The 19,905-nt window shown below is 52.0% G+C and overlaps 1 protein-coding gene and 1 long non-coding RNA gene across 11 annotated transcripts in view; both read right to left on the bottom strand.

Annotated features, from left to right (window-relative positions):
- AGAP1 (ArfGAP with GTPase domain, ankyrin repeat and PH domain 1) overlaps nt 1–19,905 on the bottom strand; it is a 557,314-nt gene that overhangs the window by 251,005 nt on the left and 286,404 nt on the right. The window lies entirely within an intron of this gene.
- Nucleotides 4,724–7,191, bottom strand: LOC147578761 (uncharacterized). The gene is made up of 2 exons (XR_015255650.1): nt 5,394–7,191; nt 4,724–4,903 (listed from the first exon to the last, which is right to left on the bottom strand). It is a non-coding gene; the product is annotated as an uncharacterized LOC147578761 (long non-coding RNA).

The raw sequence follows: 19,905 nt of genomic DNA, 5'->3' as shown, positions 1-19,905 counted from the left end.
GTTCTGTAAACAATGCTTATAAATCTCAATGAATTTATTAACCACAATACAACTGTCAACATTTTGTTGGCAACCATACAAAATATGGCGGGATCCCCAAAACGTCTTTACAATGTATTAATAATGGCGGTGACAGCCAAGGACTCTCCAGTCACCGGCTGGCTCTTCTCAGCCGCACGTCCTTTTGTCCCGCTGAGATGTGGTGGCTGAGTCGTTCCTTTCTGCCTTCAACGTCTACACACACGGGTTGGTAAACCACACAGGCGATGTGTTATGTGGAGCAAACTTTCTGCATTTTGACGTGCTAGCCGCGGTTGAAGTCAAGGACCCAGAGCCCCCCAGGAACACCCTGTCCCTCGGGGAGCCAGACATGTAACCCCCCAATGGTGTCCCCAGGGAAAAGTTAGCCCAATGTGCCAGGTGACTTAATGAAGGCACAAAGTGTGAAGAGGGACAGCGGGGGTGGGGACATCCATAAATACGGAAGGTTTCAAAGGAGGGGGGCTCCACGGGCAGCATCTTACAGATGTGTTTAGGTGAGGGGTGAGGCTGAAGGAGGCCGCACGCTCCAGGCTCACGAGACTCTCTGCGGAAGGCGGGGAGGCTCCAGACGCACGCACAGGGTGTTAAGAAACCGGAAACGGTGGGGAGGCTGCCTGAAACCAGATCAGGGCTGCCCGGTGGAGGAGGGCTCCGGACCCCTTGGTGCACGAAGTGAGGAGACGCTGAAGACCCGAAGCGAAGTGGTGACAGAATCAAACTGGCATTTTCTGAGAGCAATCTCTGGCCCCGGCGTGGGACTCCGGTGCAGGGGGAACGTGGGGGATGGGCCGTCCCTCCAGGGAGTCTGTCTCGCAAACGGGAGAAGGTGGGGAGGCATTCCCTGGTGAGGCGTGAAGCAAGGTCACGGCTGGCTGGGGTGGGGGTGGGGGCGCGGTGACACCAAGGTCTTAAGCAAGTCCCTTCTCCATGGAGCTTCTCAAAAGTTTCGCCACAATTAACGAATCAAAGGCTCCCATGTGGCCTTTGTTGTACTTAGGGGCGCCTGGAGGGCTCAGTCAAGCGTTCCACTTGGTTTTGGCTTAGGTCACAATCCCAGGGTTGTGGGTTCTAGCCCGCATCAGCACAGAGCCTGCTTGGGACTCTCGGTCTCCCTCTCTCTCTGCCCATCCCCCGCCCGTATGCACGCGCTCGAGCTCTCTTTAAACAAATAAGTAACGTTACACAATAAAATAAAAATAAAAGTGTCCTGCCCTGGAGTCTGCCCTGCTTGCTCACAGGGACTCCCACGGGGCTCCAGAGAGAGACGCTGCGCCCTCGGTCCCATGGCAGGACCTCGGCGTCCCGCCAAGCCCCCCACAGAGCAGCCTCCCTCACCAGCCTTCTCGCCAGCTGCCTGAGTTCAGAGCGTTTCCTTCTCGGCGGCCTTTTCCTGTCCTCTCGTGGAGACCTCCTTCAGGACCATCTGCTGAGTAACCAGTGAAAGTCCATCCCAGCTCCAGCAGACACTGCCCCCCAAAACTGACGCTCTACATAAGGCGGGCATGGAATTAAAGGTGGTGGTGGGGGTGCAGCCCTGGGGTAACGGGAGGGCTCCGTCCCCCGGCACTCATCCGCCAAGGCGCCCCTCTGCTGGGCCAGTGGGGCGGGTCAGAAGTCAACGTGAGGGGTGACTCCACGGAAAGACGGGACCGTGCACGCTGGGAGGGCAAACACGGGCCCTGGAGCCAATGCCATCAGGACGGTGTTTGCAAAAAACGTGACTCATGCCAACAGCAGGCCACGGAACCACCACCAGGAGCCGTAAGCAGCACTCTTTAAAAAACAGGGCGGGGGCGCCTGGGCGGCTCAGTGGGTTTAACGACCAACTTCAGCTCAGGTCGTGATCTCACAGTTCCTGGGTTCAAGGCCCACGTCGGGCTCCGTGCGGACAGCTCAGAACCTGGAGCCTGCTTCCGATTCTGTGTCTCCCTCTCTCTGCCCCTCCCCACTCATGTGCTCTCTCTCAAAACTAAATAAGCATTAAAAAGAAGTATAGAAACTGATTTGACAATAAATTTCATATTAAAAAATAAAAAATTAAAAAATTATAAAAAATTAAATTAAATAAAAAATAAAAAACAGGACAGAAATGGGGAGCCTGGAGGCTCAGTCAGTTAAGTGTTCTTCGACTCTTGATTTTTGTGTTAAACAAACTCTGAAGCACCGGGTAAAAGTGTCAAAGAGAGCTGGCTTTGTGGTGACTTTTGTAACCATCACGGCATATGAATATGGCCAAAATGAGCTCGTACGGTTCCTTGCTCTAATTATATTCTGGAATGTGGAACGCACATGAAAATGCAATGCGAGAGTCAAGCCACTGAGGTCCCGGAGAGGGAACTCACTTGAAAAAGCAAAGGGGGGGCGCCTGGGTGGCGCAGTCGGTTAAGCGTCTGACTTCAGCCAGGTCACGATCTCGTGGTGAGTTCGAGCCCCGCGTCAGGCTCTGGGCTGATGGCTCAGAGCCTGGAGCCTGTTTCCGATTCTGTGTCTCCCTCTCTCTCTGCCCCTCCCCTGTTCATGCTCTGTCTCTCTCTGTCCCAAAAATAAATAAGCGTTCAAAAAAAGAAAATTTAAAAAAAAAAAAAAAAAGGAAAAAGCAAAGGGATGTGTTTAAACACCAGGCGCTCCCGAAGTCTCGGCCTGCGGTGCCCGCGGGGTTCCTTCCCCAGCTCCTCCGGCAGCTGACTCTTTGGGAAGCTTGGCCTTCGGTCGGCCTCCAGCAGGAGAAGCGGCAGAGGCCCACAGAGGCACTTGGGCCTCAGGGCTGTTGCACAGCCTCTGGAGACCGGGCAGCTCTCAGCACCGCGGGCCCCGGGAAGCAAGGGCTTCGTGGGACCTTAGGGTCCAGGCAGTCACCTCCCTCCACAAGGCCACTCCTCCCCTCTGCCTAGGTACCCCCTAGTGTTCAGCCACCAGACTCCTAGAGCCCAGGTTTCTGGGGCCTCTGCCCAAATAGCATTTCAGCCCAGGTGTGATGTCACTGGAAGACCAAGGCCACAGGGACTGTGTCCAGACCACAACCCCAGAGGGACCTGGAAGACCCCAGCTTCACACATCCCTGCCACCTTGGCTGTTTTGCACAGCATGAGTTTACAATGCTGGCCTGGGGGTCCCCGACCCCAGCGCTTATGAGCTGGGGGACCTTGGACAAGTGATACCACCTCGTACAGGTGCCTTGGAGCTCTGCAAGGCCACACAACGGAAGCAAACTGATACCAGCACCCGGCCTACAGCACGCCCTCTGAACCGGTGATGAGTGTTACTTCTCAACTTGTCTCACGTTCGCAACCTAACCTTCTCTTCGTTTGACCCCCTTGCAAACCGACGGCCTTCCTGATAACTAGCACCAATTCTGTGGGGACAGAAGGAAGGGGTGGGACAGCACTGGCTCCCCTCTCAAGGTCACCTACAAACCATTCCTCCCCACCCTTCTATAAAAGCCCCTCTCCTACAGATTTTAAGGCTTAGTTCAAAACCTGTACTTGATGGAGTACAGCGTGGACCCCACCAACGGAACAGAGACAGAGTTCCCGAGACTCTGAGAGCTTACGGAATGTGATCAAGGCAGCATTCGGACGAGCGGAAAGTGGATAATGTTCCCCATCGACAGAAGGTTAACTAGCTGAAGGAAGCAAAGAGGTCAGCGGGAAAAGGATGAAGTTCTAGAAGGACTTGGGTGAAGAGAAGACCTTTAAAGCGTAATAAAGGAGGAAACACAGTCTTAAGAAGACTTGACTCCAAAATTCTGGAAAAACTGGACAATGCCAAAAATTACCACAAATAAAGTGGAAGCCAAAAGGTAAATGAAGAAATTGTGAAAAGTATGTAAGAGCAAACGGCTGGGGCACCCGGGTGGCTCAGTCGGTTGCGTGACCGACTGTGGCTCAGGTCGTGATCTCCAACGGTTCGTGAGTTCGAGCCCCTCATCGGGCTCCAGCTGTCAGCACAGAGCCTGCTTGGGATCCTCTGTCCGCCCCTCTCTGCTCCTCCCCCGACTCGCGCTGTCTCAAAAATAAATATTAAACACACACGCACGCGCACACACACACACACATACACACACACAAGTGGCTGAAACGGCTAACAAATAGTGAGTTAAAGGCCAATGATGAGAACACCAGTGGAAAGATGAGCCGACAGTCAGACATGTACTTCACACACACAAAATAAAGGGAGCCAATGACAATAATTTTTAAAATGGACAATAAAGGAAGTTTGTCTTTTTCAAACAGGAAAATGTAATACTAAACAATTCTTAGAAACCCATTTGGATGAAAACACACACACACACACACACAAAATACCCAAATGTAGACGTATGTAGAAAGATTGCTCATAAAAGAGTAAATTTTTTTTTCTTCTGGAGAACAACTTGGAAATATATATCTAAAGATTCGAATCCCTATGCCCTTTGACCAAGCAAATCTATTGCTGGAAACTTAACCAGGGAAGCTGGGGAGAATGAGCACAAGCGCGATCCAGCTGCCTGGATGTCCCTGCACCCCTTCTGCTGCCCAACGACAGGAGCCGGGAGGGCAAACGGATCTGTGGATAATGAGCCTCAAAGAACGCCTCCGAGGCCCAAAGGCTGGCAACCAGAAGCAGGTTGGAAATGGCCTACACAGCGCGATCTCGTTTCAGAAATACAATTGAAGATACACCAGTTACTATTCCATCCATTCATTCAAGAAGCATTTACTGGGCACCATTATGATATTAACCATAACCAACAGTCACCATTCCTTCCCTCATGGAGCCCAGGGCAGAGGGGACCGACCCGGGTGACACAGATGTTCTGTGGGGGCCAGGAGACAGGGGCGAGTCTGCACAGGTGCAGGGGACAGGAAACTCCAACAGGTGTCTGAAAAAGTGGTAACCACTGTCAGCTCAGGGGGTTAGCAACACGGATGACTTTTCTTCTTTCTCACCATGTGTGTTTTCTAATTTTGATACAATGAGCCCCTATTACTTTCGGGCTTTTTGTAGTTTGCAACAATTAAACCCAGCCCTCCCGCTCTCCCCCATCCTGGCCGTCTGTGGCTCCTCTCCACCCTCAAGGGAGCCTCTTCTCCCTACCCCAGCTCCAAGCCCTGCCAAGCAACCCCCCACATTTCCTGGCCTCCCTCCAGTCTCCGAGGCTCGCAAGGTGCTCCTGCTGACGCCCTCACCCTGGCTGCAGGCCAAGGGTCCTTCTGCAGTGCTGCCCGGGTTGAGAATCCCTGCACCCAGCAGCCTGCCTGCCTGCTGAATGCAGCAATCCTTCCTCCCTCTCTCCAAAGACACCTGCTCTAAGCTGCCTTGTCCCCTTCTTCTTAGATCCCCAGCCCATCGGCACTCCTAGGCCTCACTACCTGCGACTAGGTCCATGCCTTGAGAATCAGATGTGATGGGGTCTCAGCCAAAGGCGATCCTGCCTTTTGGGGAGGTGCGGCTTCCCATAATACGCCTGTGAAAAAGTGGGGAGAGCCAGCCAGCCTCCCCCCGGATACTGATCTGCATTGTGTGCTGGGGCTTACATGTCTTCTTATCTGGGGGTGGGTACGTTCCCCCTTGCACAGGGTTACTCTAGCCAATAAACACAGAAGCAAACAGGCAACTGGTTACTCCCCCAGCTGTTAATTACAGATGTTGCCAGTGACAGGGGACAGGGAGAGTTATTATTCATAAGAACTTCTGCACATTCCTGAATGCTTATTAATTAGAATTAAGTTTAGAACGCCTGTAAGATATTGCTTATAAGGTATTTCACCCGTTCTAAACATGGCACAATGTGTAATAAAGTACTTGGACGAATTGCACAGGCTTCTGACCAATTATGTAACAGAAGAGTTGAGGATTCTGAGGACGCATTTCCATACCGTGTAGAGTGGCTGAAATGCATGCAAGCATTCTACTAACCTCTAAAGAAAACACCTGATGAAACATTACAGGCAAACCGAACCAGCCCAACATCACAGGGAAAGGGGCACACTGATACTGATGGTGGGGAGCACGGAAGAATGATTATTAGAAGGGAAAGCAGGGGAGATCAGAGAACGCGAAGGCAAGCCACAGGCTGCCACAGACACCTCTGATAAAGGAGCGCTAGCCGAAACGTACAAAGAACTCTTAAAAATCAACAGGAGGAAAACAACCCGCTTCGGCTGGGAAGTGAGAAGATCGGGACAGAAACCTCACCAAGAGAGATGCACGGATGGCAAGCAAGCTGAGAGAGGACGCTCAGCGTCACAGGTCACTATGGAATTGCGGATGAGGACGGCGAGATAGCCCTTCACACCTGTGAGAACGGCCCGCGTCCTGAGCAGTGACGACACGGAGCGCTGGCGTGGACGTCGATCAACACAAGCGCTCATTCACTGCTGGGGAGGGGGGGCGAGGGGTGCGGGCGCTCGGGCGCCGTCTGGTCGCCTCTCACCAAACTAAAAATGTTCCTACCGTGCAATCTAGCAACCACACTCCTTGGTATTTGCACAAATGAATGGAAACTTACATCCATACCAAAACCCGCATGCAAATGTCTGTGAGAGCAGCTTTACTCAAAATGCCAAAGCTCGGGAGCAACCAAGATGTGTCCTTCAGTAGGTGAACGGATACACAAACGGTGTTATGCCAGGCAACGCAATGGTATCCAGCACTAAAAAGAAATGAGCTATCAAGCCATAAAGAGGCGTGGAGGAACCTTAAATGCGTGTTACTAAGTGAAAGCAGCAACTTTGAAAAAGCAACATGCTTTATGATTCCAACTGTGCGACACGCAGTTCTGGAAAAGGCAACAGTACGGTCACAATAAAAAGGTCAGCGGTTTGCAGCGGTGGGGGGGGAGGGATGAGCAGGGGGAGCACGGAGCATTTTCCGGGCGGTGAAACCCACCGTAACGATGGGACATGTCACCGTACGTACGTGCAAACCCACAGAACGCACACATCGAGGGACACTGTGAACTCTGGGTGACACTGCTGTGTCAATGCAGGCAGGTGCTGCTGTGGTTTGGGTGCTGGAGGTGGAGGGGGCTGGGTGTGTTTGGGGAGGGGGGTTGGGGGAACTTTCTGTCTCTTCTGCTTGATTGTGCTGTGCATCTAAAACTGTCCTAAAAATGAAAATCTATTGGTGATGATGAGTAGAAAGAAGAGGAAAAAGAGGAAGAGGTGGAGGAGGGAGAAGATGGAGAAAACGGAAGAGAGGGAAGAGGAAAAAGAGGAAGTGGAGAGGGAGGAGGGGGAGAGAGGGGGGAGGGGGAGAGGGAGGAGGGGGGAGAGGGAGGAGGGGGGAGAGGGAGGCGGGGGGAGAGGGAGGAGGGGGGAGAGAGAGGCAGGGGAAGAGGGAGGAGGGGGAGAGAGGGAGGAGGGGGGGAGAGGGAGGAGGGGGGGAGAGGGAGGAGGGGGGAGAGGGAGGTGGGGGGAGAGGGAGGCGGGGGGAGAGGGAGGCGGGGGGAGAGGGAGGAGGGGGGAGAGGGAGGCGGGGGAAGAGGGAGGAGGGGGAGAGAGGGAGGACGGGGAGAGAGGGGGAGAGAGGGAGGGGGGAGAGAAGGAGGAGGGGGGAGAGAAGGAGGAGGGGGAGAGGGAGGAGGGGGAGAGAGGGGGAGAGAGGGAGGAGAGGTAGGGAGAGAGACAGCGAGGGAGGGGGGAAGAGGAGAGGGAGGAGGAGAGAGCCACCAACAGCTCTCATCACCGCGAAGAGTGTCCGAGAGGTGCCAGCATCAGCACGAGTCCTGTGCCCGCTCCTGGCCACGAGACGTCCTGTAAATGTATGCTGTGCCAGCCTCACACAAATGCCTTAAGTCACCTACTGGGGACGCGTGGCGACAATATCACTCCCCACTGACATCTCCCGAGTCCCCGCCCCTTTCTGGTCGTGGACCACTAATGACCGATGTTTAAGAGCTGCCTGCTGGACTCACTGACAGGTGCATCTGAGAAGGACGTGACCGTTCTCAGCATCCGATGGAAGACAAGCGAAAATTCCCACGGAAGAAGTGATCTGTAAACACCTTCACAACCTGCTGTGAGGCGGGTGGTGTGGGCAGCTTGTTAACGCGGGGGGACACCCCCGGGGCCCAGAGACCCTCGGGGACTGCCTGGACAGGCCAGCTCAGACAGGCCAGCTTCGGACAGGCCAGCTTCGGACAGGCCAGCTCTCCGAAAAGGAAGCCCGAGTCCCCCCCGGCCTGCAAAGCATCTTGTGAAGAAGAACCTTCACATCTTTCTGAACGGTAAGCTTCCCGACCTGCACTCCCCTGAGGCCAGGATGCTTAGCAGGGGTTTTCTGAATCACGACGTTCACGGAAAGGAATCCCTTGAGAGAAAACCAATGAACGTGTCTCCTGCTTCAATGGCCTCACAACCAGAGGAGACTCGGTGGCTGGTTCTGCCCGAGCCTGACGGCACAGATTCCCTCTGGTGCCTGAGAGCACACATTCGCTCGCCGACATCACCGAAGTGCAGAGAGAAACACAAGCTACCACGTAACTAAGCGGCCTGGTGAAACACAACGACTTTGCTAAGCCAACCAACCCGCCACGGCCACCAAAATAGCCAAGGCCAGTGCCAGCCACCTGGCATCATCACGACAGCTCACAGAGCCGAGGCGGCTCCCGTCCGTGCCTTCCGAGGGCGTCCCCACTCGGTTCTCCCACCTCTTTTGTGGGTGGGGTCATCGCACGCCTGTGGAAGCTCCCGCCTCAGGTCCCACCTGTCTCCAGAGGTGGCGCTCCCCCCGCCATCCAAGCCCTGCATCACCCACTCCTGACCCTTCCTGCCATTTGCAGAGCGTCCGTTTGCAGGTCTGTCTGTCACCATAAACTCGTCATTTCCCGCAGCCTCTTCTCCTGCCCCCCACCACGCACCCACTGCCCACGGCACGCTGTTCACGCTGCCCTTTCCGCCCCCCCCCCGGGAGAGTGTGCCCCAGCTCTGGGTCACACGCCCCCCACGCTGAGGTCTTCCTGCCCCCGGCACTGGCCCGAGGGAGCCTGCTGTCCGTCCTGCGCCTGCCACACAGCCCAGCACAAAGCCACCACCCAGCACTGCAAGGACGGAAGTCACGGTCGTGCTTGGACACCAAACGCTCCCACGTGCGTGGGATTTCCCACAAAGACACAGATGGAGAAATTAGGTATGTGGTCTGCAAAACTAAAAAGCATTTTATCGTCAACGTTAGAAAGAAACCTCTTTACGGTGTATGAAAAGCCAACGATTTTCCCCGCAGAAGGGAAGGAACACTACCGGACCCCTGCTACGTGAATGAATCCTCTGCGGCAGTCAGCGCCTATTTGGCCAACACTGACTCAGACACCCAGCCGCGGCCCTTTCTTGCTCAGAGTTCTCAGCCAGTCAGAACCTGGTTAACACGGCACAGGGTGTCCGTCCTGAAAAGACGTCCGCCTTCGGAAATCAAGGTGACACGGTGCGGAGGCTGCCCCGCGCTATAAAGGACACGAAGGAAATTAATCCGTGACCAATAAAATGGAATTGTGACAAAGGTCACGAGTGGCCCGGCTCCCCCCGCACCGCCAGAACCCGCTAGGAACGGGGGGGCAGCGGAAGGCGGTCCTCTGCAGGCCCCAGGACAATGCTGGCCGAGGACGGCCAGGTTCCACCGCAAGCCCGCAGCGTGGCGAACCGTCGAGACACGCGGGCTGTAGGGAATGTCCTGACGCCACCCTCCCGGTCCACGCCGTCCCAGATCCCGAGACCGGCCTCTTCCCAGCAGCCCGTCGAACGACAGCTCCAAACGGTAACACCTGATTCTCCAAGACTGAGGACTGAGCCCCAAGTGAGGGGTCCTGCAAATGAGGACACGAGCTCCGCCCTTTCTCGGAGGCACCCGCAGGGGGAAGAGCGGTAAAGGTGCCGTGAGCCCCGGGAGAAGGTACCCGTCACCCTGGCGCGGCCCAGCCCGTGCTCAGCCGTGCGCCACCCAGTGACACGCACGTCACACGCACGTGACGCGCGGACTCTGCAGTCTTCGAGTGCACTTGGGACACTGCCCAGGCAAGCGAAAGCTCCCAGAACTCTCTCCACCTTCCACTCTGAGGGCAACTCGTTGTCCAGGGACACTCGAGCCTGAATCCTACCTTGGCCCGTCCTCCAGCCCTCCAGCTCCAGAAGTTTATCAGCTAAGGCACCGTCCGCCGGGCGGGTCCCCGCCGAGCCTCCCCGGGTCCTTCCAGAACAAACGCGACTCCTGGGAAGTCACATAATGCCCGAGCCTTGGCGATACCATTTCCAGGCTGTGTGACACTGAGTGAGCCACCCGATTTCTCCGAGCACTCGCTCTGTGTGGAAATGGGAAGTAGGCTATTACCCACATAAGGTGGTTGTGACCACTGAGGGTTTTTTCCATTCAATAACTATTTATTGAGAGCCTACTGTTCTAGAGGCTTGGGATACACCAGTTGCCAAAAAGGTGAAACAAAACAAAACAAAACAAAAAAAACCCAAACAAACCTTGTGTGTGTGTTCGAGCAGGCTGACACGCGGACGGGTCAGCCCCAGGGCCTGGCACGGGTCACAGCATCGGTTGGCTCTTACTTCATTGTTTTCAACAGGTTTCCTCTTGTGGCAAATCTTGCACCCAAGAAGGTACCAGAGTCATGTCCGTTACTTCCCGGAAACCCAAGAACAAACCAGAAAACCCTCGTCCCCCAAAAAGCAAAGTCACTACGATTATCTGCACTGTCCTCTCTTTGGGACATCTGTCATGATCCTGTCCAATCGCCCCCACCTTCTAGCGCAAACACACCCCATCATTGGGACCCACGGTGGCCCAGGCAAGCTTCGGTCCCCGGGGGGCCTCGTGCACCCACAGCGGGAGTGTCCCTGAGCCGCCCGGTCCAAATCTCCAGCATTTCCAATTCCTGAAGCTTCTCCTGACCCGCAGGCCCCCTGTGGGCCCTCTGCCTCCCAGCCAGACACAGCCACCGCTGTGCAACGCCCTTCCGCTCATGAGGCTCAGGCTTCTCAAGTATTCTGACAGATTTCAGCGCAAGCAGATGATTCTGAAGGGAGATCCTCTGCGACAGACCTTGGAAGCGGGACTCAGCGCCTCTGACCCAAGGTGGTGACGGACCTGACTCTCAAAGCCGGTGTCTGGTGTGGCACCCACTATTTACAGCTCACAGAGAGCCCGCGACTCTGGACGCTCCACTGTCACCCTTCCTTTGGGGGGCCGGGGCAAGGCCTCTTGGCAGGCCAGAGAACTTTTAAAAGTCATTGATAAGGTTCATTAATGTATCAAAATGTCACCTACTCAGTGTGAACCATTAAAAATTATCAGTACAAGTATTAGTAGAAATAGTCATTAAAGTGCAGAAATATCAGGAGAAATATCATGGAGAAATATTCATCACCTTGGAGATTCACTGCCAGCCCTCACTCCTGCTCCAAATCTCTCAGTCCTTGCATGGCAGGAGATGTGCCTATGATCTGTACCTGGGGTGCTCAGGTCAGGGCCCTGGTAAACCTCGGGGAGCTCAGGTCAGGGCCCCGGTAAACCCTGGGCATTCATGTCAGGGCCCCGGTAAACACTGGGGAGCTCAGGTCAGGGCCCTGGTAAATAAGCAAGGTGAGCTTTAGTGGAGCATGAACTTCACTCAAACATTTGGAGACAATCAGCAATTTAACCACAGAAAACATACTCAAGTGTAAGATACACTTATGAAGCTGGAGATAAAAGTCACATATATTTAAAAAATACAGCGTTTAGAGCTGTGTCCTTCTAATCCCTTGAGGGGACGTATTTCTTCTCTGCAGTGTGGAGAGAGGCACAATTCAAGACTACGAAACTGCCCAGGCTTGTGAACTGCCCCCACCCCACTTCAGGGTCAGTGACGGGACCTGGTGCTAAGTTCTCTAACAAGGGAGCCACCATCCGTGCCACGTGAAAACTGAAAGCAGTTTTCTAACTCCAGCAAGGTCACAGGCATTGGGGAGGGGGCTATAAAACCGCCGCTTCCGGGGTTGCTAAGCTAAATTCGGGTCATTTTGAAATAATCAGTGGAGGAAAGTGATAGAAGGTCAAGTTCCCGAGGAACCTGCACGAAGAACTTTCAAGATGGCTGGCCGTGCGAGAAAAGATTGAAGACGGGGGTTAAGGGGAGTGGATGGACTTAGATGGAGTTAGAAATAAACAGAACCACAGTGCACGACGGTGAGGCTGGGCACACACCTGTTAGCCTTAGTCAGGTGCCAGGTGTGCCCAAGCAGTTACCTCCTGGCAGAGGCTGCATTTTGCCTTATGGGCCCCAAAAGAACCACGGAAACGAGGGGAACAGCAGCCACCCCATTTGTGGGCAGCGAGAAGGACTCCCTCTCGAGCACAGGGCACACACAAGTATTCCCTGTCTGCCCACCAAAGCCAACGACCGGCCAGGCGGCTCTTTCGCCAAAGGGCATGCTCAACAGTAGCCCAACGGAGGACGCCTCTTAAAACTGGGAGGGCTTTCACATTTCAGAATCAACGTTACCTTCTACTGCCGTACCTTCGTACTTTTTAATAGAGACAGGGCTGAATGCAAACACGGTCTGCTTTGCCCAACTGAATATAAATCATCATCACAGGTTTTTTTTAAAATTTTTTTTTTTCAATGTTTATTTATTTTTTTGGGACAGAGAGAGACAGAGCATGAACGGGGGAGGGTCAGAGAGAGAGGGAGACACAGAATCGGAAACAGGCTCCAGGCTCTGAGCCATCAGCCCAGAGCCTGACGCGGGGCTCGAACTCATGGACCGCGAGATCGTGACCTGGCTGAAGTCGGGCGCTTAACCGACTGCGCCACCCAGGCGCCCCATCATCATCACAGGTTTTTAAGAGCAGACGCTGAAATGCACATCCACTGCCCTGAATTTAGCCAAAGCATAATGATGCTTAGACACGTCGGTGATGGGGGGGGGAGGGCAACAGAAAATATAACCGACTGGCCTCAGATTAAGGTAACCCTATTTGGTAAGGAGTCTTCTATATCCCCTTTTGGGCCCCAAGTACAGCCAAAAGGTACGAGAAATGTGTATGAGGCCACCGTGTCTGGTCTCAAAAGTCCCGAAGGACGACAGTCGCTGCCTCCCGCACAGAGCAGCATAAATTCGTGCACGAAGCCCAACGTCGTTTCCCGTCCGTCAGCCGGCAGGAGGGGAAGGCGTAGCCCCGAGGCAGGGAGCCGGGCCCCAGGCGCTCCCCCTGCCAGCCTGTGGGGCACAGTGCTCTCTTCTGACCCACCCTCAATCGCCACAGGAGAAACAGGCCTCATCCTCTCCCAGTATCATTTCTAGGAGCAATCTGCACTTTCCTACAAATGGCCTTTTGTATGGTTATTCTTGCTGAATTGCAAACAATAAGACTTCCATAAATCAAGTCTGCCAAATCTCTTCCACTGTTGATAATAAAATGAGGGCTTCCATTAGGAAAAGGGGGGAAAAAAATCAGAGAAACCTCCTCAAACACGAGACATAAAAATGCGCTTCCTTTTTGCTGAAATTATCCAGTCCCACAAATGCACGCGCTGGTTACCTTGATGAGAACACATAAAACAACAATATGCTGGTTGTAGTTAAGGCAGGTATTTTTTTTGGTTCTGCAAATACGAATGCGAGCAGTCTGATGGAAGGACGTAGCTAATCTAAGTGTGAAAAATATTTTTATTGCTCTGGGAACAGTCACCGTTAACTGAATACAACAACAAAAAAGGGGGGGGGGAGAAGAGCATACAGACCCAAGGGAATTACCAAATCAATTAACAAGTAATTCAGGAACTAATTTCTATATTGCCTCTTAGCACAAAATTGTATCTTTAATTTCTCCTACAGTAAGCATGTCTATGATGGCCCTAACACACACTGCTGCCGTAAATGAGTTTACAAGGATCTCTTTTTGATTGGCTATACAATATTATTTCTTCACAGTTCAATGCCGCTGTAGCCAAGTGCTCTGAAATATTTAATTATACTGGTAGCTACCAGTTACCAATTTGCAAGACCCACAGTGAGTACAGTACATTTTAAAGAACTAGTAATCAACTAATTAAAACCACAGTGAACTCCAGATACTCCAATTACAAACAACCGCTGCGGAATATACTTAGAGGGTTTCTGGAACGGGGGCGGGGGGTGGGGGGTGGGAAGGAGTTGTCGCGGAAGGTCTGGCTGTACCGTGGAGCGCGGGTGCCCCCAGCCGAAGGCCCCGCCGTGCCGGCGTCATTTAGGAGACGCGGCTGCAGCGGCCTCTGGGTTACCCGGTGCCTGGATGTTTACTGTAACCGAGGGAGTCACACGGCAAGCTCAGCCGGAGATGAGGCCGTTAACTGTGAAGACCGGGGGCGGGGGAGCTTTGGAAAGAGGCAGACGTGGGTTTGAATCCCGTCTTTGCCTCCTACAGGCTTTAGGAAATCGTGCGAGCGAAGCCTCACCTTGATCATCTGTAAGACGTAAAGAAAAGCACCCCCGAGTCTCACTGGGTTGCGGTGGGGGCATCGGCGAGCCTGCTGGATAAATAAATGGCACAGGAACCAGGTCCTTGCAAACGTGATCATTTTTAGTTATTCTCTTCCTCGTTTTCACAATAGTGAGATCAAACAGTAGGGAGCTTTAGGACGCAACTTAGGAAAAAAGTGGCCAGTCGCAATATAATCAGGGTATGTGCAAACATTATTTGTTATTTCTACCTATTTTTAAGCCCAAGGGAGAAGAAAATGCCCAGGATGTCTGCGTTAATAGTGGAAAGAGAGCTAGAGTGAGTGTCTGAAGAGACGGGTCCTGGATCCTGTCACATAATGAGTTGGAACCCTGGGCAAGTCACAGAACCTTCCCGGGGATTCAGTTTCCCCACGTGTAAACCGCGGACCTCGTCCAGCTTTGGAAACAGCATGCTTGTTACGCAAGGCCACTGTAAGTCCAGTATGAACACCAGCAGAGCACATGATTGTTTGGGTAAAAATGGAATGATCAGGAGGGGAAAAAAACCTCTTACGGTTAATACACAGCATTTGTTTCTATTAATATATTACAAAAATACACAGATATATGAATACGTAAGGAATTACTTAAAAAAAATAGGAGAAATCTCAAATAGAACTTCAATTTTCATGCAAAAAAAGAAAAAAAAAAAGATCTGAGATGAAACCCAACACATGTTGGTTGGCAGAAGGACCTCCATGAAGTTTCCTGCATTACACCAACCTGGCATCGCACCTGGGCCAGAGTGGTGCTCAAAGCTTTACTCGCTCTTAGGATCTGCTGAGAACCTACTGTGTGCTCACCCTTCAAGGCCCACAGCCTCTGGCTCCCTGTAAGTTTGCAAACTGCCTCTCCAGTCTCACCTGGTCCGCTCACACTCCCAATGCTGATAGCACCTACTTGCCCTGGGGGTTCCTCCCACCCACTTGGGGCTCCTCCTCACCTCCCCCACCCCACCCACCCCCTCCAGGCTCTTCCTCACCCTGGGGCTCCCCTTAGCTGTCCTTTTGGGCTGTGAAATAATTTTGCATGGTGCATATTACTAAAAGGGCAGTAAGTATTTAAAAGTACTAGTGTATATGTAACTACTGACGTTGAAATTTCCTTGATTGGAAGAGGCATTTCGTGGTATTTAGACTTCTAGCTCATTCCGTGTGAAGGAGGGGAAATTTAGCTTTGCTCTACTTACACACACACACACACACACACACACACACACACACACACACGGCACCCAGGGCATTTTATTCAAGACAATGCACATTAATCAGAAGGAAATTGTCTTCATTTTTAAAAACCTACTTATTGAATGCAACTTCTATCGTTAAAAACGTTTTTACAGACTACCACCGTGGTCTCAAAGTATTTCCCCAAAATATTCATCAATTCGTTGTCAGCAAAGGGAAAAATAATCACTTCCTATAGGGAACCCTGACAGAGCCCACCCTAGCCAAATGGCCAAGGTCAACGCCACCGACAGGAAGCTGCGTGGCTCTCACGTGCCCCCTATTGAGGGCACCCAGGACACGACGCTCCTGCGGTACCCCAGCCCAAGAGGCACAGCCTCAGTCCAGTCACTCCAGGCAGGGCATGCTGAAGGGCACTCGACATACCCCCGATCGGCATTTCTAAGACGGCAGCAAGCTCCGGAAGGTACGGAAGACCACGGAACACTCTCGGGGTGGAGGTGGCCAAGGGGGTGAAGCGACCCCATGCATGTGGGGACCCCGGGTTGCAGCCAGGTATGGAGTCAGAACGAGGTCTGCGGAGGAGCTCAGCGCACAGTGCCGCCGTCTGTGCCCGGCGGTGATCGCTGCGCTGGGGTTGTGTGCACCTGCCGGCCTGAGGGGGCGCTGGGTGCGGGGCTTGGGGGACGCTGTTGCTGCAGCTTTTGCAAAATTATTTCACAACCAGAAGCTGAAAATATTAAAGGCCTTCTTTGTTTCTCATTGTCTTCCTATTCACCCAACTTTAAACCAAGTATACATTTGGTGATCTGATTATTATAAATACACAGCTTTACGCTCTCCGTGATTATTTCACAAACACTTGTCACACCTCTAAATGGTCTCTGAAAGTTCCAGACGCTGTCTACCTAGCACTATTAGCTGACCATCACTAATTAAGTCCTCGTTGTGGGACATCTGTAGTTCCCAGGGTTTTGATATTATAAATAACCCTGCTATGAACATTTTTGTACATCTAAGATTCTGTCCCTTTCTCTTGGTGAATCATTCATTCCTTTGGGATAAATTTCTAGCAGAGAGATTAATAGGACAAAGTGAATAGGATTTTTTACATCCTTTATGTACTGCTACATCATCCAATGTTCAGTAACACAGCAATGCGTTTCTAAAACATTCTTTTTTTAAATGTCTATTTTTGAGAGAGAGAGAGAGACAGAGCGTGAGCAGGGTACAGGCAGAGAGAGAAGAAGACACAGAATGTGAAGCAGGCTCCAGGCTCTGAGCTGTCAGCACAGAGCCCGACACGGGGCTTGAACTCACGGACCGTGCGATCGTGACCTGAGCCGAAGTTGGACGCTTAACCGACTGAGCCACCCAGGCGCCCCTAAACATTCTTGTTAAACTAACTTTTGCTAAGAGTAGAATTTTATCATGCTTTGTTAGTTATAAAGCAAAGCATAAAATTACTTCTCATTGTTTTAAATTTCCAATACTTTGCATATTAGCAAAGAAAGGCCAAATATCCATCCATGTTATTTCCTTCTTGTGGCTTTTCATTTCTGAATTGTCTCCTGAGGGTTACTTATAGCCACAGTGGTATGTCTGTACAACAGATATATTTATGTATCTCCATAAAATTTAATGCACATTAAAAATAATATGAATTATTTCCCTACAGAATAACATTGTGAGGATAAACATATTCTTGTTTTAGCACAAAGTACAATCATGAAGCCTGTAGTTGACGTAGAGTGAGGTAAAATCTGGGGTAAAAATGGGGTAAAAATCTGGCAATTACAGAACACTCCAGTGTTATGAAAATTTGCAGGTTTGACATAAAAAAATTCTTACAAACCAAGTCACATAATGAAGATACTTAGATGGAGTTTCTTCTGTACGAATGATAAAAAGTAGTAGAGAGGTTCTAGAAAAAAAGTTTTTGAAAATCATTTTGGTCACTGACAACTCTTGGTGCCCCAAGAGGTTAAAAAATGTACCTCTTGGGGCACCTGGGAGCTCAGCCAGTTAAGTGCCCAAATTCGGCTCAGGTTATGATCTCACAGTTCGTGAGTTCAAGCCCCGTGTCAGGCTCTCTGCTGACAGTTCAGAGCCTGGAGCCTGCTTTGGATTCTGTGTCTCCCCCTCTTTCTGTCCTTCTCCCACTTGTGCTCTCTCTCTCTCAAAAGTAAATAAACAAACATTAAAAGAAAAATTTTTAAAAATGTACCTCTCGTGTCACACCTAAATACAGTATTCTAGGTACATGCAAGAATCAAACATAAAGAACACTGAATTAAAATTTATGCAATTTTTCAAATATAGACCAACACTGAGTACAACCTCTCCAATGGAACACACTCTTCACAACAAACGTCAAAGTTTACAATAGCGGCCTACTCGTCTACTACTTTCTACTCTCCCCCTACTCACCACTGCAGGAGAGGAGCTCCGCCAGCCAGCACCCCTGCGTAAGCGTGTGAGCAGGCAGGGGAGCAGATGCGTGAAGCACACCAGCAGATTCATCAGACAAGATGGCGGCCAGGATCCCAAGACCTGATGAAGTGTCATTGGAAGGAGGAGGGCGAAGAGACATTACCTCTCCTTGAGGACAAGGTAGGTTTTTGTGGAACAGAAGGCATTCCACTTGGGCCCCAAAGACAGGAAGATAAAAGGGACCAGTAGCAACCAAAGCCATACATGTTCAACGAGGGAAGGGAAGGAGTCCCAAGTGACCCCATGTGCCTAGACGGGTGAAAATCTCTCACGAGCCAGCCCTGATCAATCGGTCAACCTCGGGGCCTGAAGGTGACCCTGGGTCATGCTGCCACATGGGTACCAGGGTCGGTCTAAGTGCCAGACAGCACTCGCTTTCGAGGATGGCCCCGTGTGAAACATGGAACCCCACAAGGCAAGGCTACCATCTACTTGAATTTTGATCCGGTTTAGAAAAGACGGTCGCTGTGAGGACACTTTCAGTCAGTGGGAATGGGGCAGGGAAGACTTTTCTAGAAAGAAACTCAAGAGAACTCCTGGATTTGAATCCCAGCTCTGACGGCTGTTAGTGCGGAGACCTCGTCTACGGCATGACCTGACCTCCCAAAGCCTTGGACTCCTCGTCTGCTGCCGGCAGGAGTGCCGCCCTAGGTCGGCGGGGAATTAAATGAGCTCATCTCATTACGGCCTCTAGTACAGTAACTGATGCGCAACAGGCACCCGGAGAAGGAGGCCTGCACTGCTGTTCTAAACCCAACACAGCAATAACCTGCCTAATTGTGCGGACTTCCTAAGCAGGTGGAAATGGGAGCAGGTAAATACAGCGGGGTGCAGGTCTCACGGAATCGGGGAAGACTAGGTCTGGGGAGGCCCTGAGATGTTCACTGTATCTATTTTGCCTGTCTAGAAACATAACCGTATTATTTGGTACTTTATAAAAGATGTCTACGTACAAATACACTTCCCGTGCCTAAACCCTTCCGTGCTTGTTTTCTACTATTTCGTCAAATACCTACTTGTTTAATTACAGCTGCCAGCTTTGGTACCAAGGCTCTGAAAACCTGGTCATCGCCAAGTCAGCTGGAAAGAGGTCCCCTTGGCGAGATGCGGGAAAGGAGAGGGTGCTTTTGCTAGTCAAAACTACCTGGTGAAAATGTCACTGCCTGCTGTCTTTCCTGAGAAGAGGACCCCTTCTTTAGAACTCGGGGACCCCTTCTCTAGAACTTGGGGCGAGAGGCTCTGGAGCCAGCACCAAGCAGGAGCCCGCCGTGGGCCCAGAGCGCGCGTTGGGGCCACGGTGGCCCCAGGACGCCTGGGGTACCAGCAGGTAAGGCCTGGGCCCCGCCCCCATTTTGGGGGGAAAGTGTCCAGTCCAGCAGCCAAACGCCCCACGGGGTTCCGCTCTCGCTGTTTTTTACACAAAATGTGCGATTTTGATAGCCGGTGTCACTCCTCTGGAGGACAGGTGTCCACGTTCTATTCACAAAGGACAAAAGCCAGCTTGGGAGGAGTCCCTGTCTGTGGTCGAGGTTCTCACATGCAGAGATCCCGCATCTTCCATTCACAGCTGCTCAACGGAACAGAAATGAAGTCAGACTGTGATGCTAGGACTTCCTCAGGCGTCGTTGCAAACCCTCTGTTTCCACGCGGCGTTTGCAAACGTGCGGACTGTGGTGAAGGGTCCGCAGCCACGCGTCATGCGTCGGGATCTGAACCTTCACGGTGAGGTCCTGGCGTTC

This window comes from Puma concolor, chromosome C1 (assembly GCF_028749965.1).
Source record: "Puma concolor isolate L17-30 chromosome C1, mPumCon1.1.hap2, whole genome shotgun sequence".
NCBI lineage: Eukaryota > Metazoa > Chordata > Mammalia > Carnivora > Felidae > Puma > Puma concolor.
The sequence above is the reverse complement of the archived record's forward strand: the minus strand, read 5'-3'. Positions and strand labels throughout refer to the sequence as shown.